The sequence below is a fragment of the Lathyrus oleraceus genome, chromosome 6 (assembly GCF_024323335.1).
Source record: "Lathyrus oleraceus cultivar Zhongwan6 chromosome 6, CAAS_Psat_ZW6_1.0, whole genome shotgun sequence".
Classification (NCBI taxonomy): domain Eukaryota; kingdom Viridiplantae; phylum Streptophyta; class Magnoliopsida; order Fabales; family Fabaceae; genus Lathyrus; species Lathyrus oleraceus.
Genome location: NC_066584.1, coordinates 208,646,367 through 208,666,977, shown reverse-complemented (window position 1 = coordinate 208,666,977; position 20,611 = coordinate 208,646,367). Strand labels below are relative to the sequence as shown.

At 38.9% G+C, this 20,611-nt stretch overlaps 1 long non-coding RNA gene across 2 annotated transcripts; it reads left to right on the top strand.

Moving 5' to 3' along the window:
* The first annotated feature begins 12,745 nt into the window (after nt 1–12,745).
* On the top strand, nt 12,746–16,118 carry LOC127094805 (uncharacterized). 2 transcript variants are annotated; one of them, XR_007792651.1, is made up of 6 exons: nt 12,746–13,125; nt 14,053–14,278; nt 14,407–14,577; nt 14,697–14,854; nt 14,962–15,161; nt 15,568–16,118. It is a non-coding gene; the product is annotated as an uncharacterized LOC127094805 (long non-coding RNA). The 2 variants fall into 2 exon arrangements; XR_007792650.1 differs by having other exon boundaries at nt 12,749–13,125; nt 14,697–14,837.
* The last annotated feature ends 4,493 nt before the right edge of the window (nt 16,119–20,611 follow it).

Genomic DNA, 20,611 nt, shown 5'->3' with positions numbered 1-20,611 from the left:
TACACATTCCCTAAGCAAAATTAAAATCCATGCAAGCACAATTTCTGGAAAAATCATCAAAATATAGTAGACATGATAAGGAACACAGTTCAAAAAATCTCAGGCCAATTGGATTAATATTCATGGAGATATGAATTTTTGAATGAATGAAAAAAATAAAAAACATGGAAGCATGGTACATGAATAGCATGGAACATATGAAATAAAATGCAAAAGGATTATGGATTTGGCTGAGCCAGGATTCGAAGTGAAGACGATTTTGAATTGAGGCGCCAGGTTAAATGCTGCGTTTCATTTAATTGAAACGCTGGCCAATGAGAAGCCGACACTTGGACCAACGCATGAAGAAAAACACCCAAACACATGCAGAGTACGCGGTGAGAGGATCAAACACGATTTCTGGACAGAAACCCTAACATTCATCAATGTTCATGCATGTTCTTGAGCTCAAGAACAAAAGTTCACAGAAATTGACAAAACTTATACCATTGGATAGATCCTTCTACGTACATTAACATGCTATCATCAATTTGACCTAATTCTCATTATCATGCACGGATCGAGCAAAAGAAATTTCAATCATCAAACTTAAATCCAACATAACTTGCTCATTTCTTGATGAAATTTAATGCCACAAAGCTCAGCATATTCAGCATGGAGAGATCTACAACATGCATATCATAATTTCATGAATTATGAGATTCAAATCCTAACCTTACTGAAATTGCAGAAATGAAACAGAGTGATTCAGGTCCTGTAAAGTCCAAACAGTTGCTCTCCAATGCTCATGTGAATGAATGGATGAAAAATCGATGCTCAATTGTGCTTGATAGTGCTGAAACCTTCAACTGCCATTGATGTGCATATGCTTCAACAGCTCCAAAAACAGCTCGAAAATGGATGAATCCTTGCTTCAATCTGGTTCAACTATGCTTATGAATGATGATTCAACCAAGAACAAGGCAATGGATTTGAAGAAATTTACAGAAAAAAGTGAGAGAGCAAAATGGTGAAAATTGCAAGTAGATCTAGATCTGAACCAAAATGAAATGTTAATCGTGTTTCTGTTATGATTATGCTATATATATGGTGGACTAATGAAGCTCTTAATCATAATTAACCAAATGCAAGTGTTATGCAAATTGTCCAATTCACCCTTATGCATGAAATGTAATGCTACAGTACACGAAATTTGTGCCAAATCCACTCAAAAGTCTGTTTTGGAGCCAAGGCAAGTGATTGGAAGTGAAAGCAATGCCTATTTTTCAAATTGTAATTTTCCCTCCAATTTTCAAATGAAAAATGCCAAAATTTTGTGATGGAAATGCATGGTTTTTTATGCATGTATTGGATAGTAGAGGTCAAAGCATGAATGTTTCAAAAAGAACCACTCCAATTGGCCTTATGGTTTAAAAGTTATGCATGTTTGAAGTTCAAAATCACTTAGCAAAGATTGATCCATATCTTTTCAACCACACATGAGAAATTCATGTTCTTGGACTTTTTGGAAAGGTGAGAGCAAGATCTTCAACTTTCATGTTGGACAAAATTTCATTTGAAGCTTGCTTGAAGATGTAAACTTGAGGAGAAGACCTTTCCATTTATGGCAATTTCAAATTACAGGTCACTTACTATTTTTGGAAACTTTTCATCTGACCTCAAATTCTTCATTGTTGATGTTTGAAATGTCAAATGAGACTTGTATGGACATGAATGAGGCCTCTCTAACCATCTCCCACCTTCAAATCCATGATTGAATTCACAGTTGACTTTGGTTGACTTTCTAGGGTTTCAGATGAATTGCATCTTGACTGATGACTTCTGAACGTCCAATCTTTGGTCAAACCACTTAAAAATGATCCCTAGGTCATATGAGCTCAATGAACCAACCCTAGGGCTTTGCCTCAATAGAAAATGCACTTGCTTGCTTGCACAACTGGATCTCCTGACCAGTCTTGACTAATGACTTGCACTAGGCAATGGACAATGCAATGCTATGCAGTGGACAATGCAATGCTAATGACCTAAAATGAAAATGTATGTACAAAATGGGAGGTGCAAATTTGAGGTGCTACAGGTATGACCCTAGTGAAGATAAATCTTCCACTAATGACAAACCTAAATCTCCGTTTTCTTATCACTACACACATACACAAGCACAACGTTTTAATAATGCTAGAAAACCCAAAGTTCCAAGAAACTCTGGAAAAATTAATCATAAAGGACCCAAAAGATTTTGGGTACCAAAGGATAAGATTGTTTATGTTGCAAATATCTTATGCAGCAGAGTTAAGACACCAGTCATGGTACCTGGACTCAGGATGCTCGCGACACATGACATGAAGAAAGTATATGTTCCAAAGCCTGGAACTTAAAGATGTTGGCTTCGTAGGTTTCGGAGGAAATCAGAAAGGAAGGATCAGAGGCTCCGGAACTATTGAACTCCACAACAAAATGGAGTTATATAAAGGAAGAATAGGACACTCCAAGAGATGGCCAGAACCATGATCAATGAAACAAATGTGGCTAAGCACTTTTGGGCTGAAGCAGTAAATACAACGTGTTATATTCAGAATAGAATCTCTATAAGACCTATTCTGGAGAAGACTCCATATGAACTGTGTAAGGGAAGAAAACCCAACATTTCTTATTTTCATCCTTTCGGATGCTCTTGCTTTATTCTGAATACTAAAGAACATCTGAACAAGTTTGATTCAAAAGCACAAAAAGGTATTATGTTAGGATACTCAGAACGATCTAAAGGCTACAGAGTATACAACACAGAAACCAAAATTGTGGAAGAATTCATTCATGTTAGATTTGATGATAAGCTTGACCCTGAAAAGTCAAAGCTAGTTGAGAAACTTGCAGATCTGGAGATTACTATTGCAGGTTCTGATGAAAAGACCAAAGCACCAAAAGTATCTGATAAATAAAGTCTAGATGGAACTAAAGCCCCAGCTATCCAAAAGAAATCAAGAAGTCACCCCAACATCTCTGAAGATTTGATTCTGGGAAACAAGGATGAACCTATCCGAACTAGGTCAACATTCAAGGTACCTGAAGAAATTCCTCTAGGACTAGTATCTCTGATTGAGCCTACTTCCTGTGATGAGGCACTTCAAGACGACGACTGGGTTCTAGCTATGCAAGAAGAGCTAGATCAATTCTCAAATAATGACGTTTGGGATCTTGTTCCTAAGCCCAAAGGCACTCACATTATTGGAACCAGATGGGTGTTCAGAAACAAATTAAATGAAAAAGGTGAAGTTGTCAGAAATAAAGCTCGACTGGTGGCACAAGGGTATAGTCAACAAGAAGGCATTGACTACAATGAAACCTTTTCCCTAGTCTCCAGGTTAGAATCTATTCGCTTACTTGTTTCATTTGCTATAAATCATTCAATCAAACTATATCAAATGGATGTCAAGAGTGCATTCCTTAATGGATATATATATATCAGAAGAAGTGTATGTCAATCAACCTCCAGGTTTTGAAAACTCAAATTGTCCAGAATATGTTTTTAAACTTAAGAAATCATTATACGGTTTAAAACAAGCTCCTAGAGCTTGGTATGAAAGACTAAGCAATTTTCTTCTGGAACATGACATTATTATAGGAAAAGTTGACTCTACACTCTTCTGTAAAAACATTAGTAATGACCTCATGATATGCCAAATATATGTTGATGACATTATTTTTGGTTCAGCTAACCCTTCTGTATGTCAAGAATTCTCTAAGCTAATGCAGGCAGAATTCAGAATGAGCTTAATGCAAGAACTAAAGTTCTTTCTAGGAATTCAAATCGATCAAGCTTCAGAAGCCACCTATGTTCATCAAAGTAAATACATTAAAGACATTCTGAAGAAATTCGAAATGACAGAATGCAAACCTGCTAAGACACCTATGCATCCAACTTGCATTCTGGAAAAAGAAGAAGTTAGCCAAAAGGTTTGTCAGAAGCTCTATCGTGGTATGATAGGCTCTCTTCTCTATCTGACTGCTACTCGTCCTGATATTTTGTTTAGTGTATGTCTCTGTGCCAGATTCCAATCAGATCCTAGAGAATCTCATTTAATAGTTGTTAAAAGAATACTTAGGTATTTGAAAGGAACTCCCAACATGGGCCCGATGTATGAGAAAACATCAGAGTATAGACTTTCTGGTTACTGTGATGTAGATTATGCAGGGGACAGAATGGAACGTAAAAGTACATCTGGGAACTGTCAGCTCTTTGGAAAGAACCTGATATCCTGAGCCAGCAAAAGGCAATCAACCATAGCTCTGTCCACTGCAGAAGCAGAATATATTTCAGCATCACTTTGTACTACTCAGATGCTTTGGATGAAGAATCAACTAGAAGATCTTCAAATCTTTGAGAGTAACATTCCTATCTTTTGTGACAATACTGCTGCCATCTGTTTAAGTAAGAATCCTATTTTGCATTCCAGAGCTAAGCACATAGAAATAAAACATCATTTCATTAGAGACTATGTTCAGAAAGGGATAGTAACTTTAAAATTTATTGATACAGACCATCAATGGGCTGATATTTTTACCAAACCCCTTGCTGAAGATATATTCTCTTTTATCTTAAAAAATCTAAACATTCAAAATTGTCCTGAACGAAATGTGCCTCTGAGATAGCAAAATAAGACTCTGAAGTAAACAACAAGATTCTGTATCTGACTCTGATGCTACTACCAGTTAGAAGTCATCAGAGTTAGAAATCTCTAGGAACCAACCCTTTGGTATTCCTGAAGATCAGATAAAGTAACACGTGGTACATCATGCGTCTGACCTTGGAACTTCTAGATAACTGTCTAGCAGTAATCAAGAAATAGACTCTTGATATCTCCTCGAGCAGTGTGCTGATTTTGGGATTAGACATCATTTATGAGCTATAATCATTCTCCTCCCTAACGTGCGTACTTGGTTAATGTGTTATTTGTTAAACTCTCATTTATGTGTCGTTTTGCATGCACCCTAATTTGTGTATATATATTTTTCACTAGCTACAATTGCACACTTTTACACTCACGAACTCACATAACCCTTTCTCTCAGTTCTCTCCTCTTTCAAAGGTTTTCTCTGCAGTTTTTTTACCAAAGTTCTTCAACTTCATCATCATCTTCAACCTTCTTCGTGGATTCTCAGCAATAGTCAGTATACAACTTCTCTCAACAGATGAACTCAACTGAGCAAGCACCAAGTTCCAGTCAACATAACCCTGCAACCACCGGCGTCGTTTCCACTCCTATCTACAAAGAACCTCACATTCTTGATCGTGAGCCTCACATTCATCTTGCAACTCCGTTTGACAAGCTGGAAGTTCTTTGTGAAACCTTGGTGGATTTTGACAACATGAAGCGCAATGGCGTCGACCACACTGATGAACTGAAGAAGCAAGGGTGGGAAAATTACTTTCAACGCCTCTATGGCCCAGTGTACACGAATCTGGTGAAGGAGTTCTGGTGGTTCACAGACTCTGATGATCACTACATTGTCTCCTACATTCTGGGAGTCAAGATAGTTATCACAGAGAAATCGATTGCTTCTCTTCTAAACATGGAGAAGACTGGAGGAAGACGCATCTACAACATCAACCCTAGGGCAAAGTATCTGTCCCAGGAGATAAACCCTACCATCTTCCAAAAGAATGTTGAAGGCAAGCATTCCAAGAACAAGGAACATCATCAGAACCTCGGGGTATGACTGAAGATTATCTTAGGCACCATCCATCATCGTCCAGCTTCAAACTCCTCTTACTACATCAGCACAGACCAGAAGTGCATCCTCTACTGCATTCACAAGGGTCTGAAGCTCTGCCTACCTGCACTCTTATTCAAATATCTCAGAGATTCCGTGAAAGATACCAGAAACAATATGAAGACAAGGAACTACATCCCTCTGCGGAGACTGATCTCTGATGTGCTGATCGAAAGTGGCCTCGTGGACCATCTTATTCAGCTCAGACTCATGGGAGACGTCATGATTAACACTGGCAGACCCCTGAATGCTCGCAATCTGAAGAGCATGGGAATCATTGAGCAAGTGAGAGCCAAACCAACACTTGACACCTCCTGGGAAGCACTTAAAGATCAGAGGGAGATTCCAAATGGACTCTACTTATTCTCCAAGATCGACCCTCCAGAGGTGATTTCTTACTATCTAGAGGATCTGTACAAGCAAGGGGTGGACATCACAGAATTCCAAGTGGACTGGTTGCCTGAGTTTCCACCAGACTTCCAGAAGAGGACGCGAGAGCCCTATGAGAAGACCAAGTAGGCGAAGAAAGCTAAGTTGGGAGAAACATCTAGATCAAGACCCCAGTGCCTTTGGTTGGCTCTCCAGGTAAGTATGTATCTTTCCCTCCCTCTGTAAAAATTAAGCCAATTGCTTCTTCTCCCCCTCAAACAAACCCCATATACACCACTGTTGACACTCCCCCCTCAACCACCAGACCCTCTAACCCACCATCTGAAAAATTCAATCTTGCCACCACAACTCCACTTGTTTCAGAAGCAGAAATGCTAAATGAAACCACTTCATCATCTTCATCACCATCTCCACAATCCCCACCTTACTACGACCTTTTATCTGACACTGAACCTTCTGACCCTCACTCCCCCACTCTGGCTCATCTCCAAGACCGTGCTCTGGCCTCTAAAAAGCCATCACATTCTAACCCTGAACCTGAAGTCACTTCTCCACCTCCGGAAAATCCAAACACAACCACTTCTGAACCTCCACCGTCAGAACCAACTCACCCTGAACCACAACCCTCAGAACCAACCCACTCTGAATCACAACCATCTGAACCACCACACTCTGAAATACCACAACCCATCACTTCCGCTGACCCAACAACTCCAACACTTAACCTAAGTGCCCCCACCTCACCCTCCCAAGCCTCTGCCAATGAACCAGAAACCACCATTCTAACCCTTGAAGAAGCAATTATGGTTTTTGCAGAGTCTTCAGTTGACAAGGTCAAGTCTCTGACCATCAACTCTAGTATCAGTGATGATCCCTCTGCTGTAAGGACTCATTGGAACAGAGTGATAAGTTGGATGACCTCTGAAGCCTTCAAGCTGAAAGACCTCACTGAGCAAGTCCGCAACGACTTCATCAGAGACGTTGAGATCAGACTTCAAGAGCGTCTAGCCAGAGAAGCTGAGGAACGGGTAAGACAGGAAGCTGAAGAGAAAGCGCGCCAAGAAGAACTTCAGAGGATCAGGGAAGCTGAAGCCAAAGCTTTTGCTGGTGCTGGTGATGAAGCTGAGGCAAAAGCCAAAGCTGACGCTGAATAAGCAGCACGCCTTGCTGATGAGTCTGCTGCCAAAGCCAGAGCTAATGAACTGACTTAGGGGGAGTCCTCCAATTCTGGATTCGTCCCTCTGGTCCTGAAGACTCTCAAAGAGCTGCAGAAAGAACAATAGGTAGTTTGAGCCAGACTGGATCAACAGGACCCTGTCAATGTAAACATTCAGAACATGTTGTCCTAGTTGCTCCAGAGGATGCCTCCACCTCCAAACCCTTAGGCACCTAGGATATTTTTGCTTGTTGCTTTCTATGATTTGCTTGTTGCTTTCCCTGCTTTGCTTATTGCTTTCTGTGTTTCGATGTTTGTTTCTTGCCTTCTTGCTTTCTGCTTTTTGTCTTATGTAAATGCTTATTTATATCAATATCAACTTTTTGCTATGTCTTTTTGATTCTGACAAAAAGAGGGAGAACTAAAATAACTCTGACGAAAACATATCTAATTCCTTTCAAGCACTGCAAACAATTTTCTCTAAAATCAATGACTTAAGATATGCAGGAAAGTAGCTAAAAAGCACCAAACCATGGAAGGTCCGGTAAGAACTTTTGAACTATCCAAAGATCTAACTCAGGGGGAGCCCACTGAAATATCTGATCTAAAAGTTCTTTAAATGTTTCATCTTCAATCTGAACTATTTTTTCATCATCAAAAAGGGGGAGATTGTAAGAACAAATTTGGTTCTACAATATATCTCTAAGATTTTGATGATAACAAAGGATGAAACCAAAATGGCACTCTAACAAGAATTTTTCTTAGTGTGCAAGACTCTGAACATTTACGCAGGATTCTGACCATACATCAGATACAAAATCACATTAGATACAAAGTATTAGATGATCAGATGCCACTCAGAAAGGAATACGTCCAGAAAGTTCTGATTCTGATCAATGCAGATACCAGCGCAACAGTAAGAAGTCAGAAGCTCTAACAAAAGACCACTCGATTCAGACTCTGATACTTAAGAAGTCTAGAGCACTGAGAAGCTCTGATGAAGTTAGACATAATCATCCTCTGAAGACAAACTCTGGTATATCAAGACTCTGATGCAGACTCACCAGTACAGAACGCGTAACCGAAAAGAAATCTCATTATGGAAAGAAAGTATTTAAAGAAAGAAATAATGAGGCAGACACAATGGTTTTAGAAAGAAACAATAGAAGTAATGACATTAATTATTCTTCAATGACCAAGATTCTGTCATCACTCCAACGGTCCTTCACCACAAGTATATAAAGGACGGATTACTTCTCTAGAGAGACACACCTGAGACACACAAAAATATCATTCATTCTCTCTCTTTTTCACGAGCTGCTGCTCTTACGTGAAAAACTCTTGCTCTCATATTTTCTGTAATACTTGCTTGTTGTTAGAAGCACTTTACATTATATTTACTTTTGCTTAAACTATTTCCTCAAGTGACTCTGCGTAGTCTGAATACTTGAGAGGGCTAAGAGATTATTCTCTTAGACGATTGGTTGTGTAATCTTTCAAGATTAGTGGATTAAGTCCTTTTTGAAGGCGAAATCACCTTGGCCGGGTGGACTGGAGTAACTTTGTTTTTCAAGCGAACCAGTATAAAATTTTGTGTGTGTTTTGATTTCTGAAAAAGTTTTTATTTCCAAAACAATTCAAACCCCCCTTTCTTGTTTTTCTCAACCTTCATGTGGTTCTCGTGACACCCAACGCGCGAAACGCAGGCGTACACGATTATCCACGAGTCTAACCTATGTGTATACTAAGCTCGGTTATAGAGCTTTCCTCTCATGTCGTCTAACCCATCCCAACAACAGCGCAATAGATATATCCATAACATAAGGCGAATAAAAATATGATAAATAAAGCGAGTAAAGCTATAAGGTAAACACCTAAAGCTAGTGAGAGAACAACCTAAACTAGGCTCGAATCCTTTTAGCGACTAGGAAGTACTTCAACAAGCAAAATCCCCAGCAGAGTCGCCAGCTGAAGCTAGCGGAAATATACCCGAACGTATCGCACGCTCGAACATACAACAGAGTCGCCATCGAACTTTATTTATCCGCAAAGGGAAGGGAAAAATCGATAAAACCCGGGGAAAAGAGATATGTTGGGTAAGGAAGTCGGTTATGCAAGGGGAAGGTATTATCACCCCAAACATCCATGGTACTCCATGGGAACCGTTTGGATTGTTCTCGCTCGAATAGGTGTTAGCTAAAGATTACTCGCAAAAGAATAAAGGGGAAAGGAAGGGAAATAGATAGAGTGCTCGGTGAGGATTGGGGCCCTCTGCCTACGTATCTTCATAGTGCAACGAGGAATTCAGAGCTTCGTAGTTCAAGGAACTAGATGCAGGAGGTGGAAAGAAATGTGGTCAAAGTATGGTCTGAACCAAAGCATAAGGTTGTTTGAATTCCAACAAGGGTTAAAACATGAACCCAAGAGTAACCAGGGATGAACCGACAAGTGATGGCATATATCACTTGTATCACTGTATTGGAACAACCGAAAAAGAGAGGAATTAGGTGTTTGGGATAAGGGCCAAACAACTCTTGGTTCACAAGGAGGTACAAGATGGAGAGCAAAGATATAGTGTGTTAGGCTCAAACATAAAGGTATATCACGTGGAATGAAGGAAGGTAGATTATGAGTGTATCGCGAAGTGAACGGAGTGAAGTGACCGAAGTCACAGAATTGGATATTTGGTAATAAGTAACTGAAGAAATATTGTTTGAAATCGAAAGGTGAAAGTGTATTGGAATCCATAAGAGAAGTGAGATTTCTACCATAGAGGGAAACAACCCTGACCGCGACAGGGTGTTAGCCAAAAAAGGAAGGAATTAAATGTTTGGGATAAGGGCCAAACAACTCTAGGTATGAAATGCGGACTATTCGTTAGACGTCCTAAAAAGGTGTATATGGAATCCCAAAGAAAGTGTATCTCGATGTCAGAGAGACAGTATGTCATTGGGTGAACGATTTATGATCGAAGGGTAGATAATGAATTGTGAAGAATATGAATGATGCCCTAAGGCAAAGGAGGAATAATTAGGAGTATGCTCGCCAAGGATTCGCATCCTCGTGCCTACGTATTCTCATTTTGCAATGAGAAAGTCAGAACAACCGTAGTTCAGAACTACGAGAATAGAAAGAGAGAGATTTGTAGTACTGGAATGCAAGGAGTAATGTATCACTGGCCGGGGAATTGGAGATTCGAGATCAAATCAAGATAGCATCTTGGATCCCAGAGAAGGATAGACTCTTAATCGAAGAGCGAAGTGGCGTGTTATCCGAAAAAGAATGTATTAAATGTTTGGGATAAGGGCCAAACAACTCTCGATTGAAGAGATAGATTGTCATCAGAACGTCCTAAAAGGATAGACAAGGAGTCCAAGGATAAGTATGATTGATCTCAAAAGATGGTATTGATAGAATGGAGAATGATTGATTAATAAATATGGTAGCTCGCGAAGAAACTGGGTTCTCCTGCCTACGTACCCTCATCGTGCAATGAGGAAATCAGAGCTTTCGTAGTTCATCCTACTAGGGCTGAAAACAAGATGATTGATGAGGAAAAAGAAATGAATGATTGATATTGAAGGATGAATTGACTTGATAGTTACTGGATGAAAATCACACTAAAGTCTATGGGTAAAGGTGGATACGATAAGCAACGAGCCAAATGTCTCGCACCCAAAGATATCCAGAATGAGTGTAGAAAAGCTCCAGTCTAATTCCTTCTTTACCACTTAAGGCTCGTGGCATGTGACCCTCGTCCTAAACTTCAAGGGAAGAGAGAAGAGTCTTTGTAGTTGTTTCTTGTGATGATGAAGACCTTATCAATCGTTAGATTCGAATTGCACTAAAGTCTATGAATGAAGGCATATACGATGAGCGATGGGTCATACGTTCCATACCCAAAGATACTCAGAATGGGGGTAGGAATACTCCAGTCCCACTCCTTCTCCATTACTTAAGGCTCGTATCCTACAACTTGATTCATGATTGGTAAGTTGTTGACGTTGTCCTTGCTTTTGTTGTTTTTGCTTTTGTTATGAAGAGAGTGACTTGTCAATCGTATGATTAGAATCATGCTAAAGTCTATGAATAGAGGCGAATACAATGAGCGTTAGGTCATACGTCTCATACCCAAAGATACTCAGAATGGGGGTAGGAATACTCTAGTCCCACTCCTTCTCTATTGCTTAAGGCTCGTATTGCACCTTTCTAACTTTGATTTGACAAGTGTTGAAGATGCCACCTTTGATGTGCTTGAATATTCCGCTGCTTGGTATGACTGAGGATGCCTTGATTGAAGATCTTGTCTTGTCTTGAGGCCTTGAGCTCCACAGCTTGGAAGAAAAGTCTTATTAAATGACCAATGGTCTTTTGGTCACTCAAATTAGACTATGATATTATACAAGTTCAAAGGGTTTAATTAATCAAAATTGCTTTTGATCAATTCAATCATGGGTTTTGCTTTGTTTTTAGGGAACTAGGTTAGGATCTAATTGAAGTTAGTAATTGTTAGAAACTACCCTATGGGATCATGCATTAGAAATTTGATTAAAAATTCTAAGTTAGAAGTCCTAAGGGAACATGTGCAAATTGGTCAAAAGGTTGATTAAAAGTCCTAGGTATAAGTCCTAAAATTGTAAGGAAATGATTAAAGTCCTATGTCACATTCTAATCCTAATGGGATCATGTCATTCTATCACTAAAATAACAAAAGTAAGCCCATAAGGGCAAAATGGTCATTTGCAAAATATGTCAAATTCTATGATCTAAAGTTGATTAGGTCCTAATGTGGATCTTAACCTAATGATGAGAATGGTGAAATTCTAAATTTAAGCAAATCATAATTGTTTATAATTTTAATCTAATTAAAATTCTAAGGAAGAATCATACTTAAATTCTAATGAAAATTCTAATTAAATTCTAATATCCTAATGAAAATCCTAATATGCTAATGATCAAGATTTAAATTCTAATTGTCAATGACTAACCTAATTCAACTAATATTGTGCTAATTAACCTAATTAAATTGTAAAAAAACAATTAAGAAAATAAAAGAAAAAGAAAACAATTAAATAAGGAGGTGTGAAATGGAAAAGGAGGTATAAACTGAATTTGGCTATGGGTTGCAGGATGAGCCCAATACATCTTTTTTGTGCAGGAAGCAAAAGTCTAAAAAATGGGTGGTGTGTGAAGTAAAAATGGGCATGGGTTGCGTCTGAGCCCAATGCCAACTCAAGTGTTTCCGGGGGGGTGTACGTTGGAAATGTGAGGCGAAATCTACAAGATGCCAATGGGCTTGGTTAAGCCCAGTTCTACTTATTTCCAAAGTCTTTGGGGTGTATCAGCAGTGCATGGCATGTCAAAAGCAAATTCAATGGGCCTTAAAGACTTAAGCCCAATACCTCTCGCTGTTGACTTGTCCAAGTCAACAGGTTGGAATGAAAATTCAAATGGTGCCTTTCTTCTTTGTCGTCCGTTCACCAATGGCTCACCGTGCCGGCGTCCTTCGCCGGCGCAGGTATTGGTTTACGACTAAGCAATACCACCAATGGATGCGCCACTGTATGCTAAACAGGAATATGGAAATGGAATTGGGAAACAGTCCCGGAGTTGGTTGAATCGAGCCTAATCATGGAAGAACCCTAACCTTCACATCTCAAATTAAATGGCGCTTGGCCCTAGTTAATCTCTAATACCATGGGGTTTCTACTTCCTATCCTCAATGCTACACTCCGGTACGCTCAAAGCAAGAAAACATCACAGAAGAGAAACAGACTTACCAAGAGAAGACGATCGGAAAACTTCAGCAGGTGAGTTCTTGATCTTGATTTGTACTCTCCTTCTTCCTCCTTTTTATTCTTCTTCTGAATTTGAGAATGGCTAAATGAGAATGCAGTGGTTTCGCTCAAGCGAAATTGACGTTTCGATGTGAAGCTTCAATAGCTTCTTTGAGAGAGAAATAAAGCTCTGGTGAGGGTGATGGAAGAGATTGCAGAGAGTGATTGCACTGAATTACAAAGGGTTTCCAAGGGTTTTTAAATTATGAATGATGGATTTCTTAAATAGAGCTTAGGTTTGGAAAGTGTTAGCTTTGGAATGAGGTTAGGAATTAGTTAAGGGTTGCTTGGAGTTAGTTAAGTGTGACTCACTGAGTTAACTGATAACTCAATTAGTTAATATTGACTCAGTTAGTTAGGTTAGCTTGATTCAGTTAAAAAACGGCTAGGCAGTTGGGTTGTGAAAAGTGCTCTTTGTTACAATCAAGTTTGTTATATAGTGACCTGTTATTAGAAGTTGATGTTAACCTATTAACAAGGAAATTACTCAGGCTACAATCTCTATTAGATTGTTATTTGTTTAAGTGGATTGGAACTTATGTAACAGAGCAGTTATGTGGATTTAGTGAAATACCCGCGCATGATATTCTGAACAGAACTCTGAATTACATGTAGAATGGCTTTGAAATCTCTGTTGTGATTGGTATCCATGCCGACCGCTAATTGCTTGGAATGAACCATGTCATGAATGTATGTGATGAATTATACGGTTCTTTCTTTTGCCATGGATTTGTATTGCAGGTTAAATTAAGTGAATTTGTTAGCAAGTATTAGTCCAACTTATGTGTTGGTGATGGCTCAGCGGAACGTGTCGACGGAGTGTTATGCCATTCAAAACTATTTCTCGTAAATTCTAGTTAGTAATAGGGGACTGTCTAACTTTTAGAAGTTTTTTTGCAGGGTCTGTGTCGTGGAGCGTCGGTACCTGGAACTGCCTGATTATTGACGCGATTTTCATCCGTTCGTAGGTTCCGTTCCTGGTACACACATGAGCAACACGGTGTTTGTATCCTAGCAACATTGGTTAGGAAGTTGGCGTCCGCCGTAATCCTGGAAGCATCAAATACTTCACGTTTGTTGGTCGCATACCTTTTCTTGGCAAGAGTTCAGATCTGAAGCAGCTCAGGTGTCTACTCTCTTCTTGCCAACCAGAACAACCCCATACTTGGAAAAGCTTCATGTTGCAATGCCGGTATTTCCAGTATTCCCATGGCGTATTTCTTTTGATAATGGTATCTTTCTCCCCCATTTCAGGGAGCAGTTCTGTGGGCAGCATAGCAAGGCGTATTTGCAGCATTGCCGGTGTTGGCATTTTGGTCGCGTTGCAGGTTGCACCGTTTACGCGAGTCGGACCTGATTGTCATACATTACAGACTGGTGCAACTTAGTCGTTCTGCATCAAGATGAACTATCATCAGGAAGACGGTTAGTTTTTTCTCTGGTTATGTATATGGCTTGGCAGGATGAACTGCTTTGGGTTTTTCTGTTACGCGTATGCCGCCATGGTGCGTTGTCTTGCTTGAACATTCCATTACCGTTTGCAGGATTTGTTTATGGTTGAAAATGCAGGCTGCATTGTTGATGCTGGTATGCCAAATGTTTTCCAATTGTTGGTGTATGGTGGCCGATTGTGTGACGTATGCCTTCCCGTAATGTGTGGTTCACTTGCTGTTGCAGAGTTTGAAGTTAGTGCCTCATAACAGTTAATTCTATTAGCTTTAGAAAAATGGTTTAGACATGCGAATCGTGATTATGGTGAGCTAGGTGAATATTCCACGGGTTAATTGTGGTTGGCCTTTTATTCTGCAGGATGCTTGGTTCTTTTTTGGTTCAGTTGGTGTTTTAAAGGTGGTTGAAGATTCTGTTATGGAATTCAATGCGGATCTAAGTCGAAACTCATGTTGAAGTTAGTTAGTCAGAGACTCAGACTTTAATTAGAGCTGAGTCCAAATGAAATGAACAATTCAATTCACCATCGCCTCTTGAAATGCACATGCTGTTAGTGACAGGTTGAGATTAATTCGAAATGCAAATGAGTTGTTAGTTGAAATCAAATTCAATTGAAAATGAAATGTACAATGCTTTGAAATGAAATTAATTGACTGATTGGAATGAAGTTTGTTGGTTAGTGATTTTGCTGATTGTTTTTTGGCGCGATGCGGTTAATCTATTAAGTTACGAAATTGATGTGAAAATGATAATTGGCAATCCATTTGAAATGAACTGACATATGAACCGTATACCCTGTGATGTTGTCATGGAATTCTGCAGAAAAATTAACCGCCCTTCTGAACGGAATTGGCAAGCTAACTCATATTGACCGCGATCTTTCTATTATTCATCTTGCAGATTGTACGGAGTTGGACTTTACTAGAGAAACGGGCCATATTAACGTGTTGCTGAACTTTTATGCAGGTGAACGGTTTTGCGCTTTGTCGGGCATGTGCAGGTGAAACTTCAGTTGCCGTTAGGAGATGCAAATGAATCTTATCTGTGAATTCGGAGTTGAGTTACAACATCCGGTTTTTCCTTGGCTAGTGGCTTTGTTGCAGATTTGATTGTTTGCTGCGTGTGTAGCTTTTATTTCCTGCAGCTTGTGCTTTACAGCTTTGATGTCGCGGCTTTTCGGTTATGGCGTTAGCAGCTTTGGCTTTAATTCAGATATTTGAGACAAACCTTTCAATTCGTGCACCTTCGGAAGAAGTGCTTCAGTGGGTGCCTTCGGCAGCAAAGTGTGATAACCATTTTTCATTGCCACAACCATGTTTACGGTATAGGTATAGAATATACATCTGTTTATGCTCCCTATGTCTCTTTCTTCACATTCTGGGTCCCATATGACTTAATGTGTAAATGAGCAGGCTTTGTAGAATTCTCATAATCCAATCACCATATGAATTAAAGTATAAATGAACAGTAATGCTGGATTCTTAAATGAAAGAAAAGAAGAATGAGCCTATTAGTAATCACGGCCCAATAAAAATAAAAAATAAAGAAAAGAAGAAAGAAATTCTAACCGATCAAAAATGAAATTCCAAAATTAATTCGGAAATAAAAAGGTTAATGATTTCTAGAATTAATTTGTTAAAAAAAAGACGAAATGTCTTCTAAAATGCATTCAACTCTCAAAGGCCAACTTGAACTTCCAAAAGTCAATTCGGGCACAATCGATTTGAACCTCCGGCATTAAGTGAAAATCAAGTTCGAACTTAAACTCAATTTGAAAATAGGATCAAGATACAATGATGAATGAAATGACCGTTAACGGTTTCAATTAATCAGCATGGTTCAAAAAACTGTTCAAAATGAAACATGAATGGATAATGAGTATGGTTTAACAAAGCTTACAGGTGAGCATGAATATGAACATGAGTTAGGGCTAGGAAATTGATCTTGGTTAGATGATTGACTTTGGTCAACTAGTTGATCAAAAAGTCAACTTTAATGAAAAATGTGTACTTTTGGGTGGATGATTGAGTGTAGACTACAATCTCCTGAACCGAATGACTTAGGTCAATGCTATGAATCAAACCAGATGAATATCAACCAGACAGCTGGTCATGCACAAGCTCCTAGAATAACAAAGTCATGAATAGGGTTTCAATCCATATGATATGTAATACCCTAATTATCAATCCAACCCCTGATTTTAACAAACACAAACCCTGAATCCATTATACCTGTTAGCGGATGTTAATCATTAATGAATGAATGAACATGGATGAGTCTGAATGAGTTTAGATGACTATCAGAAATAGAGGGCGAATTTTGGGGTACAACAGTTAGATTTCTAAATAATTAAATTTAATTGATTAAGAGTAGTTTTAGAACTTGATTAACCTTTTAGGTTCTAGTTTGGATATGGATTAGGTTTTAATTTGATTCCTAATTGAAAATTCATTTGAAATGACCATTTTACTCTTAGGGGTTTATTGTGTTGTTTTTTAGTCATATTATTGCATGATCCCCTAGGATTAATTTTGACATAGAGTTTTAATCAAGTTCTTTTGACCAACGTATTACATGTTCCCTTAGAATAACTTGTAACATTCTAACCCTTAGATCATGATTAACCTAGTTCCTCAAATCAAATCAAACCCTCGATTCAAGTTGATCAAAAGCAATTTTGATCAACTAAATCCTTTGACCTTGTAAAATCCCACGGTCTAAATGGAGTGACCAAAAGACCCTTGGTCACTTCATGAGACTTTTTATGTAAGTTGTGGAGCTCGAAGCCTTAAGTCAGACCTTCAATCAAGGCATTCTCTGTCATACCAAACAATGGATAATACAAGGCACATCAAAGGTGGCATCTTCAAGAGCTTATCAAATCAAAGTTAGAATGGTGTGGCACGAGCCTTAAGCAATGGAGAAGGAATGAGACTTGAGAATTTCTACCCATATTATGAATATCTTTGAGTATGGGACGAATGACCCATTTTCTCATTGTATTCACCTCTATTCATAGACTTTAGCGTAATTCAAATCATATGATTGGAAAGTCTCTCCTTTCATAAAGTATCATGCAACAAACAAAGGATTTCACTAACAACTTATCAATCATGATTCAAGTTGTACGACACGAGCCTTAAGAAATGGAGAAGGAATGAGACTGGAGAATTCCTACCCCCATTCTGAATATCTTTGGGTACGGGACGCTTAACCCAGTTACTCATAGTATTCACCTCTTTTCATAGACTTTAGTACAATTCGAATCGAACGATTGATAAGGTCTTCATCATCACTACAAGAAACGACAAATATTCTCCCCCAACAACTTGAAAGTTAGATGATAATTATATGCCACAAGCCTTAAGTTGTAAAGAAGGCATGAGACTGGAGCTTTTCTACACTCATTCTGGATATCTTTGGGTGCAGGACGTTTGGCCTGTTGCTCATCGTATCCATCTTTACTCATAGACTTTAGTGTGATTCTTATCAATCAACTGTCAAGTCTCTTCCACAATCAATCAATCTTCTTCTTTTTCCTAATCAATCATCTTGTTTTAAGCCCTAGTAGGCTACGAAAGCTCTGAAGTCCTTATTACACTATAAGGATACAGAGGCAGAAGAATCCAAATTCTTCGTGAGCTACCCTATTTATTAATCAATCATTCTTCATTCATCAATCGATACCATCTTTTTGAGATCAACTATACTTCTCCTTGGACTCCTTGTACATCCTTTTTGGAGGATATATCAGCAGTCCACCTCATCAATCAAGATTTGCTTGGATCATCCCCAAACATTTAATTCATTTTCTTTGGCTAAGACGTCGATTTACTCTTCGATTCAGAGTCTATCTCCTTCATGGATCCAAGATACCATTCTCCTTTGATCTCGAACTGTTAGTTCCCCAGCTAGTTATATATTGTCCCTTGTACATAATAATACTTTCTCTTGGGCCCCGCATACACCCTTTTAGGACGATATATCAGCAATTCATCTTGTGAATAAGAGTTGTTTGGATCATACCCAGACATTTAATTCACCTTGTTTTTGGCCTTACCCTATAGCGGCAACCATGCTAGCCCACGTATTGGTAAACGCCAGTTTCAGTCTTTGGTTCCAAGTTATTTCCATTTGTGGGTTCCTTTGATACTATTTTGTTGGTACAAGTTATACTTTTCATCACTTATCTCTCTCTTTGTTCTCGTGGTTCCACGAACTATGATTGCTCTGATTTTCTCATTGCATAATGAGAATTCATAGGCACGAGGATGCGAATCCTTGGCGAGCATACTCCTAATTATTCCTCCTTCTGCCTTAGGGTACCATTCATATCTTTCATGATCCATTATCTACCTTCGATCATTGAACCGTTCACCCAGTGACATACTATTTCTTTGACACCGAAATACACTTTTCTTGGGATATCCATATACACCCTTTTAGGACGATATAGCAGCAGTCCGCATTTTCACCTAGAGTTGTTTGGCTCGTACCCAAACATTTAATTCCTTCTTTTTTGGCTAATACCGTATAGCGACATCCATGCTAGTCCCCGTATCGGTTAGCGTTGTTTCCCTCTATGGTACAAATCTCATCTCTCCTATGGATTCCAATATACCTTTACTTTTGGTTTTAAACTATACCTCTTCAGTCAATGTTACTAGATACTTCATTTCTATGACTTTGGTCACTTCGCTCCATTCATCTCCATGATGCATCATATTCTACCTTCATTCACTCCATGTGATATACCCAATTCTTTGAGCCAAATACATTATCCCTTTGTGCTCCATCTTGCGTCATCTTGTGAACCAAGAGTTGTTTGGATCGCCCCCAAACACTTAACTCACCTTGTTTTTGGCATTACCCTATAGCAAAAGCCATGCTAGCCCACATATCGGTAAAAAACAGTTTTACTCTTGGGTTCATATTTTCACCCTTCTTGGAGTTCAAATCACACAGTCCTTTGGTTTATACCATACTTGATCACAATTATTTTCATCTCCCACCACTAGTTCCATGAACTACGGAGCTTTGAATTCCTCATTGCACTATGAGGATACGTAGGCATGATGACCTTAATCCTCACCGAGCACTTTATCTATTTCTTTCCTTTTCCCCATTATTTTGCGAGTAATCTTTAGATATAACACCTATTCGAGAGAGAATAATCAAAATGGTTCCCATGGAGTACCATGGATGTTAGGGGTGCTAGTATCTTCCTCTTGCATAACCGACTTCCTTACCCATCATATCTCTTTCCCCCGGGTTTTATCGATGTTTTTCCTTTTTTTCAGGAATAAATAAAGTTTAATGGCGACTCTGTTGTATGTTCGAGCTTGCGATGCATTCCGGTATATTTCCGCTAGCTTCAGCTGGCGACTCTGCTGGGGATGCTTCGTTGCTTGTAGTACTTCCTAGTCGCTAAAAGGAGTCAAGCCTAGTTTAAGTTTTTCCTTGCTAGTTTTAGGTGTTTGTCTTTATACTTTACTCGCTTTACATTATTCTCCATTTATCTTATTATTATTTCCATATTCTTACACTCTGGATATCTATATATGTTGCTGTTGGGTTAGGGTTGATACTATATGAGTGAAGCTCTATACTCGAGCTTAGTATACACACAGGATAGATTCATGGATAGTCGTGTACACCTGCATTTCATGTGTTGGGTTGTCACGAGAACCACACCCATACTAGATTCACTTGAAAGTACTTTTGTCCTGTGAGCATTCACTATGACAAGGTATTTTCATTTCGAGTCGATGACTCTGGGAGACCTTCTAGGGACCACCTTGGAGCATAGTCCATACCTGTGAGGGGGATATGGGTTTTTCTTGCAGGAAACCATAGACTCTACCTACCTTGATTCTCATATTGCATCGAACCTTTGAACTTACAACAAACGACATATACAAATTATTCAGAATGTATCAGAGTTTTGAATATGTGTGATCTATATCATTCCATCATACATTATCATTCATCATGACAAATATTTTTGCAT